Source organism: Ochotona curzoniae, unplaced genomic scaffold (genome assembly GCF_017591425.1).
Source record: "Ochotona curzoniae isolate NIBS_2020 unplaced genomic scaffold, NIBS_Ocur_1.0 contig_3645, whole genome shotgun sequence".
In the NCBI taxonomy this organism is placed as follows: domain Eukaryota; kingdom Metazoa; phylum Chordata; class Mammalia; order Lagomorpha; family Ochotonidae; genus Ochotona; species Ochotona curzoniae.
Genome location: NW_024465935.1, coordinates 6,844 through 30,030, shown reverse-complemented (window position 1 = coordinate 30,030; position 23,187 = coordinate 6,844). Strand labels below are relative to the sequence as shown.

The following is a 23,187-nucleotide window of genomic DNA, read 5'->3' as shown; positions in this document are numbered from 1 at the left end:
GCCTGGCCCCATCCAGGCTATTCCAGCCATTTGGGGAATGAACCAGCAGATGGAAGATTCTCTTTGTTTCTCCTCCTTTTTCAATAACTGTGCTTTTAAAATAAATTTTTAAAAAGTCTTTTTACAAATCCACCATTCTGCAGATGTAACAGGTTTTTCATAGCTGATGGGATTTGTGTTCCTCTCTTAATTTTGTACCATGATTAATGTTACACTGAAGATCCTTGAACTCCTGGATATTTCAAATCAGGTTGGAAAAGCGGTTTATGCAACACATGGTAGAATCCGCAGCTGAAATTGTGAATGAAGCCCTCAGAGGGTCAGACTGGGATCTCGGGAAAGACAGAGAAGTGCTACTGTCTGTGCTGGAAGCTCACCCTAACGACCCTCCCTCGTGAGCGATTGAGACTCATTCCTGGAGAACCCAGGCAGGCAAGTGAGGAAAGACAGGGCACATGAGGTCAAACAGGCAACGGACAGCTGCAGAGACCAGCTCGGTTGAGCAAGCATCCTGATGCCACCACCAGCACACACTCTTGGGCAATACTCGTGTCCTGTAGGGATCAGCGGCTTCTCCATTCCTGTGATTCTCTTCTACTCCAATGCCACGTTTACTTTTCCAACTGTGGTGTTCTAGTTCTGACACCTTCGGTTTGTAGTCATCCCAACAGCCATATTTTAACAAAACACACACATGGACACATCAGTTTGTGTTCTAATTTTTCATTTTGGAAAAACCTGTTCTTAGCCATTTAAGATAAGCTGTGGAATCCTATGCTCAGCAGTCGCAATGATGATGTCCTGCCAGGATGTGGAAGTTACTTGGAGCTGGTTAACTTGGGGACTCTGAGGCCTTCAGACAAATGTGGCAGAAACTCACCTGCCCTTCCCCCTCTCTTGAGACATCTGCCTGGAGGACAGAGCAGCAGTCCTTCCTGAAAGAGAGGAAGCATCAGTGAAGGGGATGAGTCTAGAGCGTCCTTTGTGGACATGCAAGTTCCCACCTTCCCGCTTACATGCCTGGACTTCACACCGGACCTCAAACTCAGAGTGTCTACCTGCAAAGTAAGCTCCGGTCCCCAGCCAGCTCGTTCCGACTCTCCCTAGTGGGGAAATCAGACTCTTGGGTCACTCAGACCTGAGACCCATGTCCTTTTGCCCCAGTCCCTCATCCATCCCTGCACTCTCCCTTCTCATGTCTTCCTCTCTGGATGAAGATCCTTCCAAGTGCATCCTAGTGGTAACTGCTTATCCCTGGAAAGTTTGTGTGTTAAGGTAGCTAGGGCTGGTCCCCTGTGTGCACCTGACCATGGGCAAGCACAGTATCTGTGCAAATGCAAAGGAGAGCCTGGCCCCCAACAGTGGCCACAGGTGTTTTTAGAGGGGTCCCGGCAGGTGGGTGCTGAGCAGGCGATGATCCGATGATCCAGTAGAGGAGGGGAAGTTGTCACAGGTACCTATATCTCCCGCTCATTTCTTTCCCACCCTCCCCACCCAACACTGGCAGACCACGTCCCTCCTTCCTCGAACCCCTCGGCCTGCACATTGGAAGCTCTCACATTATTCTCTCTGCCCTTGAAATTTCCCAACACCATCACCCGTCTGCCTCTGTTGCCTGTCACGCTTCTCTGGCTGCACTAAGCTCCACCTCCATCATGCCGGTGAAGCTTAGTGGGAGTTCCTTGGTCTTTCTGCTCCTTGAAATCCTTCTCATTCCTGGAAGGCTTCCAACCGCCTCCTGTGAACTTTTGCCCCCATTCACCTCCAGCAGCTCTCTGAGGGACTTTTCTCCACAGCGGATGTCCCGTTTCCAGTTCTTGCCTCCTCGTTTCCCTTCTGCTGCAAATTCACTTGGGGTGAACCAGGCACCTTTTCCATTCTGAATACACTTCTCCAAGGAGCCTGCAAGGGAAGGATGACCCATTTCAGGATCCAGCCCTATCCTCTCCTGCATCCCAAGTCTTTGAACTCCTGCTCAGGGCATCCACCAAGAAAGGCTGGCCCTGTGAGGTGGGGGCCTCGAGCAAGAGGTCCAGGTTCCTTCTCTCCTAACCTAAAGGAAGCCTAGGAATCTGCTTGGGTGGTGAGGGAGTCGACAGAACTTCCATGTTATGTGACACCCACACGCCCCAAAGCGCTCAGCGCTGCTGGGTGCATTTGGATTTCCTTGTGGGAGTGGGGCAGTCTGCTGGCCAGACACAACATGGGAAAAGGGCTTTAAATCTCTTCCCCAAACACTTGCTTCCCTGCAGCCATTTCTGGAACAACGACATGTAAGGGCCCTCTCCTCCCTCTGACTCCCCCATGGTAGGATGCGAAAGAGCAGGAGACCACAGGCCTCACCTTGTCTCATTTTCTTTTTGTATAAAATCCCCTTAGCCTTTCCACAGGTCACAGGAAGCTTTGGACAGCGAAAGTCCACGGTGTCATCCTCATGGTTTTCTGAAAGTAGAAGTTGACCTTACTCAGTTCTAGCTTCCTCTTGCATTGTCCCCTCCAGGAAACCCAATCAATGGGGATCAGTGGTAATCAATGGTATTGGGAAAGATAGCTTAATTTGCAGGAGGCATTCCACTTTGAGCAGTGGATGAGCTATCTGCCCAGCGTGGTGTGCCGTGCTCCCTACTGATTACAGATGTCTCAAATGGCAGAGCAAAAGGTGGCTTTGTGGGTTACCATGCAGAGTTTCCCCTTTCCTGGGGTAGGTAGGTCACCAAAGCAGGTGGTGTTTTTTGACCTGAAAGCTTTCAAAGCCAAGTCTATTCCTAAGCCCAATTTCCTGGACTGTTCTTGACAGTCCTGCATTTGGCTTATTCATCGTAGCAAATTGCACCCAAGAGAGGGGACCCTGTGGGGAAAGTGCTGGTCGGGGGCGGGGGTGGGCTCTGACATCAGCCAGCCCATGCTCCTAGGTGAGCGTCAATAGGGACTGGTGTGGACCACCACAGTGAGTGAACAGTGACAGCCTGCTGTGAAAAGCCAGCAGTTACAGATGAATGAGTTCATGGAAATGAGAAGCACAGGCAGGGAAGGAAATTAACAGAAAAGCCTGACCGAGTCCAGGAAGTACAAAACGGAAAAGCACCTAATTAACAAGGCCGGCAGAACAACTCCAAGAATTCTTAGAAAACATAAGGGGAAAGAGCCAGGTGAAAATTAGCTGTGGAAAAGGCCTGGAAAAGATCTGGGGGCTGGGAAGCGACACTAGAGGGGATGTGGAGGGGCTAGGGAAGCTCGGGGGCCTGGAGGAAAAGCAGCCACGAGAACATACTACCAGTGGCAACGTGGACCATCCTGTGTTGACAGCTGGGGGAGGTGGGGCCGGGCAGGGCTCAGATTCACAGAGAAGGAGTGGTGGTCAGCTCACTGTATGGGGAGGAGTTGGCACTACAAGTGAGACAGGCCAGACTGCAACGGTCACATCAGAGACACCTCAGCAGGCTCCCCAACACGTGATCGGCAGCAGCACAGAAGCCCTGTGTTAGAGCAGGAGGCACGGCCAAGGCCAAGTGCTCACGGGGGGAGGCATGTGCCCAGTGTCCGCCTGCATCCCGGATCCCCCAGGGTTTTATAACCCACGTGTCTGGGCTCATTTGCCTTTTGGTGCAAAGGACAAAGGGCTCAGATCACCTGGGCTGATTGTGGCTGATGCAAGTGCTTCAACTTTTAATTGAATCTGTAAAATGGGTTGGTAGTACCAGTTACGATGAGGATCTGATGGGCTAACTGCAAAGCAATGTACATATTTGGATTTTTATCAGGGTTTCTGCAAAACGTTGTGTGGATTGTGCAGGGAGCAGTGTTGAAGAGGAAGATGCTGGGATTTCACCTCAGAAACACACTCAACATGTGTGCTTAGCACAATCATCTTCCAGCAGGGAGTAGCAAAGGCCTTGTCTTAAAGAGTCAGCTCTGCGAGAGGAAGGCAGGGGTGGGGAAAGTGGCACTCGGTGTCCAGCTGACCTAGAGTGGGCGTGCCAAGCTGGTGCAGCCTGTGGGGTGTCAGTGCTGGCGAGGTCCTGGCTGTAGACCAGGGGGCCAGGTATGTTATGCTCTTCCCTGCTGTCCACTCCTTCCACTGCACACTTACAAGGCCAGTGCTGCCCGATGCATCAGCAGCAGAACCAGGGCACTGCCCACCTCTGCTGAGGAGTCCAGCAGCTGCCAACACTGTGAGCCAGGCATCCCAGGGCATCCATGAACCCACCGTCCTTGCATTTCTGCCAACAACAGGCTGGAGGCAGCACAGGCTGGGATCTCTCTTTGAGAAGCATCTGTAGGACTTACAGTGGGAGCAAGTGACAGAGGGGACAGTCAGCAGCAATGATGCTGAGGAGGGAAGGTGTGGAACACGATGGGGGCAGTGGGAGTAGGGACACCAAGAGGCCACGTGTGGTGCACAGAGGGGAAGCACAGACGCCAGCCTTAGAGAGCTCCTCTCTGCTCTGAACTGACATGGAGGCGGAACCCAGGGCAGTGAGGACAGGGGTGGGAAGACAGTAGGGGACCAATTCCAGGGAGGACCCTGGGTGCACCCACCTCTCTGGAGAATATTTTTCTGGATCCTTTTTGAACGTGCACGAGTGTTCGCTTTCTGTTTCTTTTCTAAAGAAATGAAAACATACCATAAACAAAGATGTATACACCTCATATGATAACAATTTTAATTTTTTGCTGTATTTCTATAAGTTAGGGGGAGAAAGAATATATATATATATATACATACAGTACAGAAAGAGAGACATGACAGAACACGAATTTTCACAGTAAATGTGTACTTATGTATTTAATATAAACACTCGAAGTGAACAAAAGGGACATGTACTTTCTAAATATCACACAGAAGGGCTTTAACGGCAGCAGAACGGGGCATGGAGCAGCAGTTCTCAGGGCAGGCGAGTTGGCCTCCTATATCAGCATGTGGCAGGGATGGGAAATCCTGCTGCCACAACCACCGGCACCTCACGGTGAAGGACAGGGGCTTGCTAAGCAGCCCCTACTGCACAGGGCAGTGAACACGTGAGCAATTATCCTTCTGTAAGGCCAACTGTTACATGAACCGCACACTCATACCTGCACACTACAGATACACTCATTTTTCTAAATTAAATTATCCCCGCAAGCAGAAGCTTCTCACAATAAGTGAAAGGGGTTAATTTTTAACATGAACAGTCATATAAAAATGGGCAAACATAAGCAGGTAGTCTATGAAAGAAGAAGATTCTGATGACAGACTTACAAAACAGGTAAATTAGTAAAGACAGGTTAGACGTGGGGTACAAGTTCCCAGTGATTCAAGACCAGTATTGGCAACTCCAGCCCGACAGCCTGGCACCTCTTCATGTGAATAAAGACTTAGTGCAGCACGACCCTGCCCACACCCTTGTGGGTGTGTCCCTGGCTGCCAGCACGCTACAGAGACAGAGCTGAGCCGTTGATGCAGACTGTGGGGCTGTAAGCCTGCACTATTTATCATCTGAAACTTGGGGTTGTGGGGGAACTTGCCATGCAGCAACATTTCCCTTCTCCCTCATGCTATTTCTTCATCACAAGGTAGATAAGGCTCAGCCCCACATGACTGACATGCTTGGCTCTAGTGGCTGACAAGCCTCGGTTTAGCACATTGCTGCTTTGGGGCCAGAGAGAAAAGGAACAGGAGCTCTTCAACCTTTGCCCAGAAACTGACCCTGTGTTATAGTCCACCTTTCTCTGGCTGACTTAAGTCACATGGCATCTCTGAGTGCACAGCGTGGGTGTCTGAAACCTTCTCAAGGGACTGGGGACGGGATACTGATGAGCAGTGAGACGTATGCACAGCCTACTGCCGTGTGTGTGCCCACGGCACACAGAAAGTCGGAGGAAAACCGTGGAGAGGCCAGGAGTAAAACCTCATTATTTCTAGTGTTGGTGAAAATAAGGGCTTTTGTTTGCTCATTGGGAGTGCAAACTGTATACAAGATGGGTAAATGAGGAACACTCTACAGAGTCCTTGACCAAGACACTTCACTTCTAGAAATGAACACTGAACAAACAATCCTGAAAATACATCCACCCTGAGGACTGGAGCCACTTGCGATCCTGGCATGAAAGAGTTGATCACACTCAGTGAAGTAGTGGTGCCTCCATTACTGCAAATGGAAATAGCAGACACTGGGGAGCAGTCCAGTGAACACACATCCAAGACCAGCTGCACCCTGAGGATGTCCTGCCAACAAGCTCTCTAAGCCCGACTGAGCCTTGTCCTGGCTTCACGTGCCTCTTGGCTGTATGTCTTCGAACAGCTTTACGCTTCCACCTGCTCAGGAGAGACCACGCACACAGAGACAGAGTCCATCAAATGGCGGAGTCCATCCGCAGCTTACCCTCCAGTCTGGACACCCGGGTACAGTTCATTTTTGCCTTCTTGTTCCTTGTCATCACCCCTGAGTTTTGGATTGGATCCCCTTGCCTTCTAGCCACCTGCTCCAGCTTCTTTTGCATTCCATGCCCAGATGAGACAGCGCCTGGGCCAACAGTGATTTGTGATTATTCTACATTTGGGCCTCCAGCAAACCTCTCCGCACCCCGCACCCAATTCGTGACTCCCTCCTTCTCAGTCCAGCCACTCTCCCACCCCTTGGAGATCCATGGACCTTTCCACACCCCGCACCCAATTCGTGACTCCCTCTTTCTCAGTCCAGCCCAACTCTCCCAACCCTTGGAGATCTATGGACTTTGCTTTAGCCTGGTCATTTCTCTATAATTACTTCTTTGTTTTCTGCAGTGTCTTCCTTTCTCCCCTAGACTCACTGTACTTCTTCCAGTTTAGCTTTTCCCCCTTTATGTCCTTTACCCCCAACGTTCCATAAAAGAAGGACTGGCATCTACCTGGCTCACTCCTGAGTCCCCATGGCTTGGGCTATAGACCTGACACTTTATGGATGCGCTACAAAACAGCCCATTTTTGAAAATACAAAATGTGTATATTTTTCATTACTATAAAGTAGCAGGGTTCACGGCTATGAAATCAACAGGATTCAGGGAAGGGCAGAGGCTGGCCCAGAGCTGAGGAGTCACTGCTCATCCTGGCCATCTGGGAGGCCTCCAACACTGAAGCACAGAATCTCCTGAGTGGTAGGGGATCCCTACATTCCCAGAACCACCTGTCCATACCAAGAAGCGCTTAGAGGCCTGCATGTCAACTTTCCTGGAAGTCATCAGTAGAGGAAAAGCAAATGGCAGAGAGTAGGTTTCCTCCAGCCTAAGGAGGCAATGGGTAGGAAATCAGAAGGTAGAAAAGGAGGGCAGGGGAGGACGAGCAAGCAGAGTCCAGGTCACAGCCCGAGACTAGTGGTGCTGGAGCACCCTGAGCCTTTGGAGGTGTCCTCAAAGCAGTCGAGCACCTATCTCGACCATGGTTCGGCAGCTGCAAGGAAAGTTCTTCCAAGAGTCCCTATCCTCCACACGGGCAAGGCATCCCACATCTCCCTGACAAGAACCCCCGAGGCCCTCAGTAAACAGCCAGGAATGGGGAAAAAGAGGATGAGGAAACAGAGTGAAGAGGGACAGAATCTGGGGAAGGAGATGGAGACAGGAGGGCGGCGAAGCAGGCAGTTTCTTCAGCATGTTTCCTACGCTGCCAACAGCACAACCTCCATGCACTGAGACGCAGACAGGGCAGGGGAGGGGTTCTGAGAACTAAGTGACTCCAAACGTAATTCCGGCTTGGGATTGGGCGCCTCAGTCCTGCTGCAGCTCCCTGCTCTCCCTGGCTGGGACCCTGCAGTAAACACAGTCTTCACCTCGATGCTCCCTGCTGCCTCCTGCCCCCCACCTCCACCACCAGTCCTTCCTGGAGGCAAGAGAACAGAAGGCCGGGTTTGCGTCACTGTGGTGCCAGGTTCTGTCTTGGTGGGAGGTGTCTGCTGATGGCATGGCTTGGGCAGAGATGGGCCAGTAAAACTGGGTGACCACACTGGTCGCTCAAGTGACAATCAGAACACTTACAGGAGAGTAGTGACACTTCACTTTTCTTGCTTACCTCCTGGGGTTTTTTTTCCTCTTGTCTTGAATTTGAGCAGCTAGCTCTCTTTCTTTTTTCCTCTAAAAAACGGGGAAAAATGTCTGCAAATATTGATTATTAAAGGCTATACTGTGAATTTTTTTTTCTTAACGTTCAAAAAATGTATTAGACTGTCCACTGGCTGGTTCACTCCCCCACATACCTGCAATGGTCAGGGTTGCACCAGGCTGAAGCTGGAAACTCAGAACCCAACTCAGGTCTCCCCATGGGTGCTAAGCTGGGGTTGGTGCTGCACCCAAGCCCTGCCATGTGGGTGCTGCTGTCTTCTTTTTTCTTTTTTGAAAGCTTTATTTATTTATTTATTTATTTTTATTGGAAATGAGGATTTACAGAGAGGAGAGACAGAAAGATCCTCCATCTGCTGGTTCACTTCCCAAGTGGCTGCAACGACTAGAGCTGAGCTGATCTGAAGCCACGAGACTCTTCTGGGTCTCCCATGCAGGTGCAGGGTCCCAGGGCCTTGGGCTGTCCTCCACTGCTTTCCCAGGACACAAGCAGGGAGCCGGAAGAGAAGCAGAGTAGCTGGAACATGACCCAATGGCTACATGGGATCTTGGTGGGTACAAGGCAAAGACATTAGCCACTAGGTTACCACACTGTGCCCGATGCTGCTATCTTCACCACCAGGCTAAAGGCCCACTCCCTCAATGCTTTTTAAACCAAAATTGTCTGTTTTCTCATCACTTTGTGGAGGCCTATGTGATACCAGTGCTTCTCTTTTACCTGGAAATGAGTAAAGATGTAAGAGAGCTATACTAGAAACTCACACTTAGAATATACCAATTTCAAATTAATAACCATTTTTTAAGACTAGAAGAAGAAAACAGAAAACGATCATCAGAAGCCATGGACATGAAAAGGTTTTCCAAGCTGAAATTCAAGCCTAGGAATCAAAGACTATGAAAATGAAGTGAGAAAAACTGCACAATATGTAATATAACAAGTCATCATCCTTCACAGAGGAAGCAAAAAGCAAGTACTCTGTGTGGAGCAGAGACCAGCATTGTAGCGGGTTAAGCCACTTGGCCCACCACTTCGCACTTCTCTCTTGCATTTCATGGCTGCCCATGGACCAAGAAGTGATCTGTGGACAGTTCTAACTGGGGTCCCCAGGAAACCCCTTCTTCCCCTGCCCGATGACCTTTCTTCCTGAACCCAGATCCCTCCCTTCAGGAGCTCTTTACACCCCCATGCCTTGCTTTTCTCTCACTATTTCTCCATGAGTATCTCTTTTTGGTTGTATATAGGTTTTCTCCCCTGAGATCATCATCTGCTTTCTCTCTCTGTCCAGGCACCATGAGTGGAAATCCACCATATACAGTTAGGGAAATTTTAGAGAAGCCTTGTCAAGTTACCTGCAAACTTGATCTATAATTAACCCTCTTCTAGAAACCACCCCTCCCATCCCCAGTCAGTTCCGAATCCAGCCTGTTTATAACACTGCCTGAGTGTCTGTCCTCAAGGCCACGCTGGCTCCATTATGTCCACCTCTACTCCTTCTTAACCCAGCAGCCACTCTGATCTTGTCAACTTTACAACCAGACCACGTCACTTCACGGATTCCACCTGTCCAGTGGCTTCTCACTGCATTTGAAATGAATTCTAATGCCCACACCTTGGCCGGCCGACCCTGCGTGAGCTCTCTCCAGCCTCCAAGCTCCTCCCCTTGCCTCATCTTACCTCTTGGGAGTCTTTTTGTCTGACGTCGCTTTTTTGGAGTTGACCAGATACTCCTTTTCTTCTTAGTTCCTAAAAAGAAGGGACAGAAGACATCTTTTACATTCACAGGTGTAGATCTTCCGACCTTCAATGTCAATGATGTTCAGCTTCTAAGAAGGAGCAAACTTCAAAGACAGGGGTCAAAAAAGGGGAATTATTGAACATTAGAAATGGAGCTGGGTCTCCATTACAGAGCCTATAAGCTGGCCCTTTGGAGTGATCAGAATGTGTGGCAGAAGAAGCCACCAGACACGGGTGGAAGAAGGATTTGAGATGCCAGAGTGTTGGGTGGGTTGTCTGTTGCCTTTAGCTACTGTCAAAGAACCTAGGATGATGGCAGGACCTACAGTGGGAGAAACACAGCATTTGATGACAGTGGGAGAAACACAGCATTTGTCTTTCGGGGGATGGTGGGGAAGCCGGCAGGTGACAATGATGGAACGAAGGGACTTTCAGTTGGATGCTGGAGTCTCCAAAGAGGGGACACAGGACCAGGGTCCCAGATTGGAGCATCGGGCAGCAAAAAGCAAACTGCAGCCTGCCTCCCACCAAGCAGCCTCAGCAACAGCAGGGAAGGCCCAGCCATGTCTTAAGAGGAAATGCTGTCTGCTCAGGGGAAACACCCATCCATTGCAAGGGTTGGTGCAGCTAACTGTCTAGGAAGCTGGGGAACTGGGAGACCAGTGGTGCCAAGGGATGGACATTCAGAATTCCCTCTGGTTTCCCTGTGAGTCTCTTCACTGCAAGAAGGTACCATGAGTGGGAACAATGGAGAAGCTGTGCTGGCCATCCCGAAGCAAGACATGGCAAGCTATGATAAGGGAGAGAGAGCAGCTGTGGGTCCCCTGACACCTGCAGGAGGAAGACAACTCTCACCTTTCCTGGGAGGTGGGCATGGGACCTCCTGGGAATCTTCTGGGTCATCTGGCTCTGGAGAATCCTCTCTTTTCACTGACAAGAGAAATGCACTTTAGGCTCAGAACATCCGGGGGTCGGGGAGGAGGCAGGATGATAAGAAGGTGAACCTGCTGGCACCACACCCCCAGGGGTCCCTGACTCTGCCTTCATTTTGCCAGCCTGTGATGGTGGTTCCTTGGTGACTTGTCCCAGTGACCCAAGGGACCCCCTGCAATATAGTGAAGCCTTAGTCTGACCCATTTAGGGGAATTGCTTCAGTGGAAGCGGGAAGACAAGCCCACGGGTTCATGGTGGCTGTGCTCCAGGGATGCAGCTAAAGGCAGTGGGGAGCAAGATGTCAAATTCTGATGGCCAGGTAGAGGCCACCACCTTGGCCTTGTGGGAAATATGGTATTGCTGCGATGTCTACACATGCTGTATCTGTGACTGTCTCACCTTGAGAAACAGTAAAGGAGACTAAGTGCCTTGTATACCATTAAACACAGGACAGCTGAAAAACCAGGAGCCTTTTTCTTTTTCAACAGCAAATGTAGTTGGACACAAGGTCCTACTAGTTTCTGGTTGCAAAAGACAGAAGGACTGGAAAGTTCCTCTCACGCAAGGTTGCCATCTTCCTCTTGTTTCCCAATACCACGGACCTGTCTCAAATGCTGGCCTACTTAGGAGCAGGCGAGGGAGGAGACAGGTCACCATTAGATCCCTGAAATGAGGACATCCACTATTAACGGACCCAAGTGACCTGGAAGTGACTAAGGTTCAAAGTCAGGGTGGGTACCAGCAAGGAGGAACAGCACTGCCTCGTCACTGTTGGGCCACTCAGGACTTGCTGGCTTTGCTTCTTCACAGTCATCTAATTCCTTGCAATATAAATCGGTTTTCTTTTTGTTTCAAAGGCAGAGAGAAGTAAGTCTTCCATCCTGAAACAGCCAGAGACAAGCCAGGCCCCAACCAGGAGAGAACTCAGTTGTAAAAGCATTGCAGTTTCCAGGCCAGCACACAGGGACCAGGGTAAGGAGGAGAGAGAACATCCAATTCCAACTGGTCCCCACGATGGGGCGGCCAGCTGCCAAGGCCTGGCCCATGGTGGGAAGGAATGGGCAAGTCAACAGTCATTTATGTTCCATGAGTCATTACTGTAATAATGCTACTTAGTATCTGACAACTGTGAGGATGGAATCTTCTCCAATGGAATCCAGAGCTCCTGGCATCAGCCCTGTCCATCGTCGGCTGTTGCAGCTTTTGGGGGAATAAACCAGCAGATAGAATGTCTCTCTCTGTCTGTCTCTCTGTCTCTCTCTCTCTCTCTCTCTCTCTCTCTCTCTCTTTCTAGCATGCTCTCTCTCTATGTCTTCCACTCTCTGTAACTCTGCATTTCAAATAAATAGATCTTTATTCACAGTGTTCCATTTGGGAACACTGCCCAACAATATCGCACTGCCACAGTTAATGTGAGCAGATGCTATCATAGTGATGATTTGGGGCAATAAGTGGCATAATTTGGAAGCTCAATCAAGTTTGAATGCTCTTTCAACATTTAGTAATCTCTCTCCTTTTTAAAAAACAATTCTTCTAATGTTAGTCTTACAAATTAAACCCTACTAAGACAAATCAGGTTGAAACTCAAAGCTCCCCCGAGTTATCCTGGGTCAAGGAAGCAAATAAGGCCACCAGCTCGGGAGGTGCACCACTTACCTGACCGTCCAGAACAGTGTGTGCAAGGCTGACTTGCCCTGCAGTGGGGGCTGCTCAATCAGCACCTCTGATTCTTTTTCTTACTGGTTTTTTTTTTTTTTTGCCATGCCCAGGTGGGTCTCCTGGGGTTTCTGCCACAGCTTCCTGCTTGGCAGGTGCATGCCATCCTACACAGCCACCTGGAGCTAAGCTAAGCCGGTCCCAACCCACATTACCTTGGGCAGTGTCCAAAGGAGGGCTGGGCAGCCTTTGGGGGTCTTCCTGCTCATCTCTTTCAGATATTAAGTTGGCGTTGGTCACTGCATGGAGGAAGGAGACCCTTACAGGTTACAGGGACTGGGTGGGAGAGGAGAGTGTGGCAAGAACACTGGGGCAGACAGAGTGCCAAGGGCTAAGATAGGTGGCTGGTGTCCTCACAGTGGGAAGTGGGTGCTCCAAGCTCCGGACCTCCTGGGACACTGCCCATGCTCATCATTCTTTCTGGAAGGGGCGGTGCGTGGACAGGCAGGACCATGGCAAGGACCACTCCAATGAAACACAGCCCAGGGTCCCCAGGGTGGGCACACATAAGGGTTGGACAGGGTTTGTTTCTCACCTGGCTTGTTCCTTCCTTCCAAGATGTGCACAGGCTGAAGCACAGAAGTGTCTGAAGACTGGGCGAGGACACTCCAAGGTCACCAACTCTGCTGGCACTGGGCAGCTGGCCCTGAGGAGGCGGCTGTGGCAGGGGCAGCAGCAGGGTCTGGGGGCAACTCCCTTCAGTGGGGCCAGGTGGGGCTTCCAGCGGGATTGCTGGGCGTGGGTGCCACTCTCCATAGGAAGTACAGACTGGGATGGGGAAAGAGCATGTGGGTCACGTGGGGGAGGGGATTTTGCTGAAGGGAGGATAGGGGTGTGCAGTTGTTCACTAGCTTCCTGGGTACAGAGAACAGACTCAAGGTCCTCGGCCCACCCGTGCCCTTTTCTACTGTACTGGATAGGGCCACCCAGTGCTGCAAAGCCCTGATCTAACATGGGTGTGGTTTCATACCCAAAGCTCACTTTGCCTTTCTACACAAGCATTTAAGCTTTTTCATTTCAGTTTCATAGAATTAAATCAATCATGTATATGCAATAATTTTAATAGAAGTCTCTGCTTTTAGAAATAAATACACAGGGCATACTTCCCTGAGTAAGTACAATACAATAAAAATTCCCTTGCAGGGGAATGAGTCCATTCATATTCTCATGTCTGCAGATTCAGCTCCTGGGCCTCCTGCCGTTCCCTCTCATTGGCTTACACTGCCCCTTCTCTTACTTTACTTCTCCAGGACCCTGAACTTCCTCCCTACTGTTCCCTGCACGGTTGGTCTTCCCTTGTGATTCTTCCCCATCATTTTTCACAGAAGTAAAATTGTTTCATGCAGTGAACAGGAAAAGGAAAGGAAAGGTGGATTTGGGGAAAGAGCCTGGAACAAAATAAATGAGGTTGAGCCCCATGGGGTCGGGGCTGTTCAGCCATGGGGTTCCTTTGGCTTCAACATGCTTAGCAAAGCTTTGCCTGTCCCGGCTTCTCCTGGCACTGCCCTGATGCTGCCGAGAGAATGGGCTCACCTGCAGGTATACCTGCACCTGTCTGGAGCTCAACCTTCCCCTTGGCTGCCCCCTTCTCTGACACTGTGACTGTTACCTGGTTGCTAGTCTCTTGGGCATCAGCTTTTACTGTGTTCAAACCATGTTCCTCGTATCACCAAAATGCCCAAGTGTTCCCCGTTTCACCATGTTGAACCTTTCTCACCACAAGATCTTGTTTTGCACAAAACTGTTTTTCACTGTTGAAGACTGATGGTTCATGTCACCACTGACAAGAGCAAACTTGGAGAATCCAGATGTTGGGGAGTTAGCTTCTTTACACACCCCCAGTCTCCCATCGGGCTGAACTGACACCCTGACGGCTGGACACGGCTCAGCTCCTCACCTCTCCTGAAGCTCGTGAGAACTGCTGCCAGCCTGGGGTATTCACACAGGTTGATGTGGCTGAACAAGGTGCCCAGCAATGCCGGGGTGAATGTCTGCTCCAGCCTGGTAAGAACATCATACACCACTCTGCTTACAGGGACCAAACGACGACACTCCTCCACCGAGTCCTTTCAGAATGGAGCAAAGAATGACAGCCCATGCTTATCCAAGCAGACGGAGAGCAAATCCACTCACACACGTGGGGCTCTGTCCATTGTAAGAAAGCTAGTTTACCCTTTCAAAAATTTTAACAGAAAACACATTGCCAAGTCCCCTAAGGTGAAGTTTTGTGAAATTTGATATCATATACACTTGAGGGAAGAGAATCTCTTAAAAACAATCTTATTTGTTTGAATGGCAAAATGATAGAGACAGAGGGACAAGACACAGAAAGAATCTTCTGTTTGCTGGTTCATCCCCAAATGGCTACAACAGCTGGGGCTAAGGCCAGGCCAAACCAAGAGCCAGGACTGCGTCTAGCTCTCCCACATGGGTCAGGGAACTTGAACTTGAGTCATCCTGTGTTGCCTTCCCAGACACACTAGCAGGGAGCTGGACTGGGAGCAGGGCAGCTGGGACTTGAATAAGTGCTCTGAAATGGGATGCTAGTGTCACAGGTGGAAGCTTAACTTGCTGTTCTACCATGCTGGCTCATGGAAGACAGCATTTTTAAGGAAGTAAAGTAGCATCATGGGATGCTGTCATGTAGTTAATTTTTGAAGGCTTTGGGCTAGAAACTTTTCCTTTCTTGTACTTGAGGTGGTCTAAGTAGCTTCCAGACTCCCTCTTGGTGAGATGAAGTTGAGAGAAACAGAACAGAGAGAACTGATAGCAAACATGCACTGAACCCCTTCTAGGCTCAGGGAGCCTTGGGTATGGAGTTGTGTGCGAGAGCAGCAAGACACGGCCCGTGTTGGAGGTGGGCAGTGTCAGGTAGAGAAGATGAGCCCTGAGCAATTAAACACACGTGAAATGAATTCCCAAGGACGGCTACGCATCATGCTATGAAGGAAAAGTGCACATAGCTATGGGAGAGATTAATGACCAAAGACTTTACAGACGAGGGCTAAAGAGACCTGTGCGGGGCGGTGATGACGGAAGGAAGGAGCTGCAGCAAAGAAGGCCACCCAGGGCAATTGTTCAACACCTGCTAGCACCTATGAGCAATCGCACTCCTCCCGAAGACAGGCCCATTCAGAATCTTGAATGTGAACTTAACAATGTTGAGATGTGACCATGAAGGATCAGAGTGGGTCCTGAATCCGAGAGTCATCGAAAGAGAAGGAAAGCAGGGCAGACATGGATGACAAAAGGACACGGAGCTGGATGTGTGTGGCCATAGGCAAGGCGCACCAAGCAGCCACCAGACACCACGAGGGAGGCAGGGAGTGGAGTCTCATCGGAGCCTCCAGACAGAATCAACCCCATCAAGTCTGGACTTGGGATTTCCGGCCTCCACACCCATGAGAAGGAGTGAATTTCTGCTGTTCTGAACCAGCTGATTGGAGGTCATCCACTAGGGCTGACGCTGTGGCACCCTGGAAGCTAATGCCCTCTGAGTGACGCACAGACCCCATCTACGTGAGCATGAGCAGGCCCAGACTGGACCTGCCAGACCCCAGAAGCCGCAAGGGCTGGGGGTTTGAATCTCTGTGATTGGACAGCCCTGTTGGGGTCTGGGCTGCCAGGAGAAGGGGTGTACCCGACTCACCGCAAGCACTCTGTCGGTGATGAAGGAGTTGTCCCGGAGGCCCTCGAAGAACGGAAACGGCTTGTGGATGGCATAGGCGATCTCCATCTTCTGACACATGAAGTGCTGAAAAAGAGCCTCTTCCAAGGCCGCTGGCACAATGAACATCCTGCCGGGGGCTGCCTGTCAGGCACGGAGAAGCCCAGAGTCAGAGGGGTGTGCCCAGCCGCTCTCGGCATGGCCCAGCCCCTGAAGACGGGCAGGTGATGCCCAAGTCATTCCTCACTGCAATGTCTGCCTGAAACGTGCACGGGCAAAGGAAACAAGGACAATTTCCAGGAACGATGCATGCCAAGAGCAGCTGACATCATGATGCTAAAATTCCAGATGCTGAGGCACATGTGCTTTACAAAGCTATTTATTAAGTGCCTCCTGTTTACCAGACTTTGTTCTAAGGGTTTTTTATGCAGTAATGTATTGGATCTTTTTAAAAAATATTTTATTTATTTGAAAGGAAGAGTTTTATATAGAGAGAGGAAGAGACATACAGAGAGACATCTTGTATCCACTGGCTCACTCCCCATATGATCACAACGTCCAGGACTGGGCCAGGCTGAAGTCAGGAGCTCCTTCCTGGTCTCCCACGTCGGTGCAAGCGTCACGTACTTGGGTCATCCAGGAGAAATAGCAGGGAGCAAGATTGGGAATGGAGCATCCAAGATTTGAACCAGTGCCCAGATGGGATGCCAGCAACTACATACAGGTAGAAGCTTAACCTGCTATGTCACAGTGCCCACCCCACTAACCTGATCTTTACTAAATGTTTGTAGGATGGTTACTATGACTAGACCCATTTATATTGTTGAGGACACTGAGCCATAAAGAGGTTTTTTCTGGTTTGCCTCTAAAATGATTTATTTATGGGGTTAGAACGGTGGCACAGCAAGCTAATTCTATTTGGTGTGGGTATTCCATATGTGTACCAGTTCAGTCCAAACTGCCCCATTACTTTCATTTTTCAATAATAAATTCATTTTATTTTTGATGATGTTTACATATTTGAGAGGGATGCATGCCCATACGGATCACCGATTAGGGTGCAGAGGGTTGAGGCATGGGGAAAGTGGATGAGACAACTGCTTCTAATCTTTTTTTTTTCTGTATCTGTGGAAAGTGGAGAAGGAAGAGGTGAGGGCCACTCCCCACAGCCCAACTGCATCAGTACTCAGGGATCGCTACCCAATGTCATCCCAGGGTCCCCAATGTGGAGCATGTTCTGAGGATACTGCTTAAGTGGTTTTAACAGTTCTGAGATGCTGTTGATTGAGTTGCTCCAGGGATAAGGAATTCCTTCCAAGGTCCATTGGCTGACATAGTCCACTCAGAGTCTCCATTCACCCAGACACTCGCTATCAAAAGCTTGTCTGGGAGAGCTGTTTAATTTGTTCTGCCATCCACGGTACTAGACATCCTCTAGGCCTAAATGAACTGGTTGCCATGTCCCCCGTGAGCAGGTGGGCATGCCGTTCACCACACAGGCCTCAGCAACCATGGAGACCCAGCTCTGACATACGCACCCCAGGGTCAGACCACACATCTGTGATTTTCACTGTGGCTGGAGTTTTGAGTCCATTGATCCAGCTGGGGGCTCCCCAAAGAAACTTCATCTGAGGTGACTTTGGACCTGACTCCTGTGTGGGTTTGGTTCAGTCTGTCACCCACATCAGCCTACACACACACTGATGGTTTCCGTCATATGGTCGGTTCTGTCTCCAGCCCTATCTCATATGCAAACTAAGGGATGCTGTAGCCAAGGCCAACCTTCATGCACACAGCTGCTCTGCTTCTGATCCAGCCATAGGCTAACGGCCTGGGAAAGCAATGGAGAATGACCCAAGGACTTGCACCCCTGCACCTATGTGGGAGATATGGAGGAGTTTCCTGGCTCCTACCTTTGACTCCAATCGGCTCTATCTAGCTGTTGCAGCCATTTGGGGAGTGAACCAGTGGATGTAAAATCTCTCTCTGTCTCTCTCCCTCACTCTCTGTAATTCTGAATTTTAGGTAAAATAAATAATCTTTATTTTAAAAGTTATTTATTTATTTGAAAGGCATAGAGATGGTGAAATCTCCCAGTTACTGGTTCACAAAAATGGCTGCAACCATCACAGCTGGGACAGGTGAATGCTGGGAGCAGGAACTCAACCCAGGTCTCCCAAGAGGGTGGCAGGGATCCAGCCACTTACCATGTATGCTTTTCAGGGTATACATTCACAGGAAACTGGAACCGGAAATGGAGTTTTGACGTCAACGTGGGTGTCCTGGTAGGGCCTGCATGTGTCCCAAGTAGCACTTTTACCAAGATGCCCAACACCTGCACCTGTGGACAGGGAGGATGACTCCTGCTCCAGCTTGTGTGGCTTATAGAGAACAGAAGGGAAAGAAGCATGCTGCCCACACTTTACACAAGGGAAGGAGACAGGGGAAGGAGAGATAGCACAGACCTGGGCAGGAGTGCAGGTCAGTATGATCGCTGGCTAAGAAGAGGCGACGGCCCTGCAGCTCCACACAAACAATGCATTACCAACAGTGCGCAGAGCAAGACATCTCATGGTTTCTCCTTCTTACTCTGCTATGAGCCACAGAAAGGTGAAGTCACCAGCTCCAGGGTTTCTTGGTGGCCCAGTAGAACTTATTGACCTTATGGTCCTACTTTTTATCACACAGGACACTGCTGTTCAGAGCGGGGGCTCCTTTCATGATAGATGGGATCTGACACATGAATATGCAAAAGGTAAACATCCAAGCAAAGCGGGGAAACACAAAGACACAAACAGGCTATTAATAAAGAGCTAAGTCCAGCACTCAACAGCTGCATGAGAAACACACTGACCACCAGCAGTCAGAAAAGCTCAAAGGAAGACAGTTTGAGAACACATGCACTTGTCAAGTTGGCCAAGCTAGGAAACCCTAGTCCTCATCACTAAATTTAGAAGCTAATTTAATGATCACCCCCAAACGAAGCCCTTTGAACTCCTGTTTCTAGAAACTGAACTCGAAGCAAGAACCATGAACGTGCCTACAGAAAACACAGGGGAACCTTGTGGCAGGCTTCCAACAGTTACTCAACCAATCACTGGAAAGGACTGGGAATGCAGGAGCAGCCTGAGGGCGGGGTCAGCGTTTCAGGGAAGATCCAGGGCACAGGACACACTGCTGCAAACGCCAATTTAGGAGAAAGGCAAGTATGTCAGCTTTGCCTTCCTGTGCCCCCTTTCCCTTTTATGTGCTCCCCAAAGTCCCACCTATCCTCTCCCACCCTTGGGACAACCTCAGAATCCAAACACTTGCATTTCAAGCCCCCAGTGGCTGCTTCCAGAAAGTTAGTCCAACAGCCCTAGCCACCAGTCACGAAAAGTTAGGGGCCCGAAAACTCACCTGTTGCTGCTGTTGCAACTGCTCCTATGCCCTTCTTGACCCCAGGGAACTGAGGCCCGCAAGTCCTGTGGATGGCTGACCCAGGCAGCCAGGGCCTGCTTCTGAGAAAACGAAAGTGCTCTTAGGAAGTTGTGGGCGGGACCAGTGCTTGGTGCCCAGGCCGGCCTGTGGGCGGGGCCGGGCCGGAAGTGGGGCCTGTGCAGCTGCAGGTTGATGCTGCTCAGCCCCTCAGGGTCAGCCCTCAGAGGGGCTGAAGCGGGTGGGGAGCCAGGGACCCCCTCGGAGTGTTGGGAATAGGAAATCCACCTTTGGGTGTGTCTCACATGTGGCCCAATCTGAAATGGCCTGACTCACCATGGCTTTTGCTGGTGGGTACTGCAGCCTGGCTTGGTCCAGCCTGCCCCTGGGGATTTCACTTTCTTTGGACTGCCTGCTGCTGCCACTGCTGGGAGTGGACCCACTGGCTCAAAGAGTCCACAAAGACTCTTCACACACTTAGGGCAGTGTCTCTTCCCCCAGTCCACCAGAAAGGAGGGCAGTGGCAGACACAGCAACAGGGGGGCTGTTTCCAGGGACCGTGCCCTCTGCTTGCCTCGAGTCTAACCTTTCAGGATCCGGGGCAGCTGAACTTTGTGCAGAACAAAGCAGTCTTTGGAAGTCAGCAGAGTCATGGGGAATTCTAAGCTCCTGGCAGCTGGAGGTGGCATGGGAGCAGCTGCTGAGTTGGAGGTGGACCCCAAGTCTTCTCCTTTCCATTCTCATGTGAGCAGCACTGGCGGGCTCAGGGTCAGGGGAGTGACCCTCCCCCTGCAAAGGGAGCACTTCCAAGCCCTGCTTCAATCACACAGACATAACACCAAAGCTTGTTGCTAAAAAAAGAACTCAGCAATCTATATCCATTTCCAAGATCTACATGTCTGGAGAAAGTTCCAGAAGATGGTGTGACTCATGCCTCTGCCTGCACATGCAGATGAGTTCCTTTGCACCAAGCTGCTTTTCAATCCCAGCCTCTTTCCTGGGTGAAATGTGAGTTCTTTGTCTTGAAGACCCACTGCTGTCCCCAGAACCTTGTTTTAGAATGATTCCCTTAGTTATTAGCGTGCATAACTACAGCCAAGTGGGAGTCAAGGCTGCCACATTAATGACACTAAAACAGGTGCTCGACAGAACCGAGATTTTAATGCAGGGGAGAGAGAGCACCTGCCCTAGCTGTCCCTTGGATAGTTTTGTCACCACGTTTGAGAGGCTTCTGGAAATCTGCAGGCACCCACGTGGTTGGATAAGGAGTGGTCTGAGTGCATGGTGGGGTTGGTGCAGGGAATGCAGCTCATGTTGGAGAACCACAGGGCAGCATGCAGCGTCGGTGGCTTTCCCTGCTCCCAGTTCCTTCTCTTTCCATCGAGTCACTCTGCCCCTCACTTCCTGCTGCACCAGGGAAATTGGCTTCCCTCATCCTGTAAGCAGCAGTTTGGGGAGGTCAGGATGCAGGCTCCCTACAGAAAGTGAGAGCGAGTCGGGTGTCCCTGAAACCAGGACCTGAAGCTTTCACACACAGAGAATTTCATCTTAAAGTCATACTGTGCTGCCTGCCCCAGCCGACGGACACTCCAGGGAAAGGGGACTCATGGCTTCCAAGGACTGTTCCCTATGACATCTGAGTATTCTCCTGCGGACCCCGAACCTCACCATGGCCCCTGACAGTCTGCAGTGTTTGTAGCTCAGGCAGTGTCCATCTCACAGTGGGAGCCTGCTGAGTTCTGACCCTGCAGGGCACTCAGAGGACTCAGCACTGTCATTGTCCTAAGCTATGAGATCATGGGCTTTGGGTAAAGACCTCTCGGGCTCAGCTCCCAGCGTGGGCCCTCGCTATGAATCCACACTGCACGCTCCTTGCGGGGGAGGAGGGAGATGGGGACCCTCTGCTTCTCGCAGTGTGTTCTTGGTCGGGAGACATCCTCCTGAGGATTTAACGATCCCAGGAACCAGATGTGTCTGTACTATACTTCCTGTTAGACCCAACTCTCCTGCTCTTTGGAAGACAACGTTTCTGTCAGGTTCTATCAGGGCAGGACCCGAGTCCCTTTAAAGTGGTGGCTGCTTCAATACATCCCTAAAAATAAAACAAAACCATATGCAACAAAGAAAAAAGAAATCCTCTCCGACTTCTGAGAAACAGCGTGCACAGCTTTCCTGTCACTCCAGATGGTTTGTTAACTCCAGTGGAGATCTAGAACAATCCATGCGTCTTCTAGGAGTTTCTTGGTTTACAAAGTCCACTCTGGGGGGCACAGAGTGCCAGCACTTCCGATCAGTGCCGCCATTCTTCCAGGGTGGCGCTCGCCTCGGGGGCCCTGAGGTCTCCAGGACCAGTTCTGGCCATGGAGGGGCAGTGCCAGGGGACAGCTGAAGAGGGAGCACCACACCTAGCAACGTCCGGTGTGCGGTGTCCAGGAGGCGCCTCCCGTGCATGGCACTTCCGGGAACTCCGCAGGAACACCCGCCTGAGTTACCGGAAGCAGGCGGCCCTGGCAGGGAGAAGCCCGAAGTGACACCACAGAGTAAAGCGACTTCTTGTTGGTTATCGAGGGGGCCGGGGAGCAAGCAGCCCCACCAACGCTCTCCTTATTCCAACTGGGTATGCCTTCTCTGTAGCCCTGGGCGTGCCTTCCTTGTAGCCCTGACACTGTGGTCAGCCTCGGGCTCCGCAGGCCTTCTGCTCCCATCAGACCTGAAACCCCCTGATTCTGCGTGACATTGAAAGTGGATTTTTCCATCCTCAAGTCTTCAGGTTTCCCCTGAACCCACAGGCTGGGGGTTGGACAAGGGCTACAGTGGGGTGGGATGGGGCCCATGGCAGGCGCTCTGTGCACGCTTTCAGAAATGTTTGCAAGGTCCCGTGTCCCTGCCTGCAGCTGGCCAGCTGTTTCTGTTTTCTGATTTCTCGGGAAATAGAAGAGTGAGCCCTTAGCTCCTGTGTTGGAGGATTGTCCGAATGGTGAACGGCCAGTGTCAACTCCACCTGCTCAACCACCCCCGTGGGAAAAGGACCAGTTTCCAGATGCAGTTCATGCTGCCACAGCTCAAGGATACCATTACCGTGGTCACACCCAACCCAGAAACCCAGCTCTTGCACACATGTGATCCCTTCACTCACCACAGTTCACATCTTTGGGCACTGAGGACTGCCCAGCATGATGTGTGGGAAAGGGGTCGTAGCCATGGAGAGTAGGCCGTGGGAAGAGCAGAGGGGTGTGCATTCTCTCTAGAGTGGGATGGTGTCACCTGCTGGACAAGTCCACCAGCCATTCTCAGCTCATGCCAACCAGTCACTGGGCACTCGCCCCTGCTGCCCAAGGAAATGGGTCCATCTCCAGAGAGAAAGCCAGGAGTTTCCAAGGTTGATGTCAATGTTTTGAAAACCAGCACAACCCTGACCAAAGAGCCGTTGTACCCAGAGACCCCTGCGGCTGCCAGCTGTCGAGATGCCGTTCTGTTTGCCAGCCCACCAGCACCTGATGAACCTCGTCCCAAGGTAAGCTCACAGTTCACCCGTACCCTCATCAAAGGATGAGGCCCAGGAAATTCAGCAAATACCTGGGATTACCCGATGTGTTTCCTGAGCCACTGTGTAACCTGGAGCCATTTGGGTGCCAGCCTGCGGTGTGCGTAG

At 50.8% G+C, this 23,187-nt stretch overlaps 1 pseudogene; it reads right to left on the bottom strand.

Moving 5' to 3' along the window:
• Positions 1-707: 707 nt before the first annotated feature.
• Positions 708-19,604, bottom strand: LOC121158216 (annotated as a pseudogene).
• Between the last annotated feature and the right edge of the window lie 3,583 nt (positions 19,605-23,187).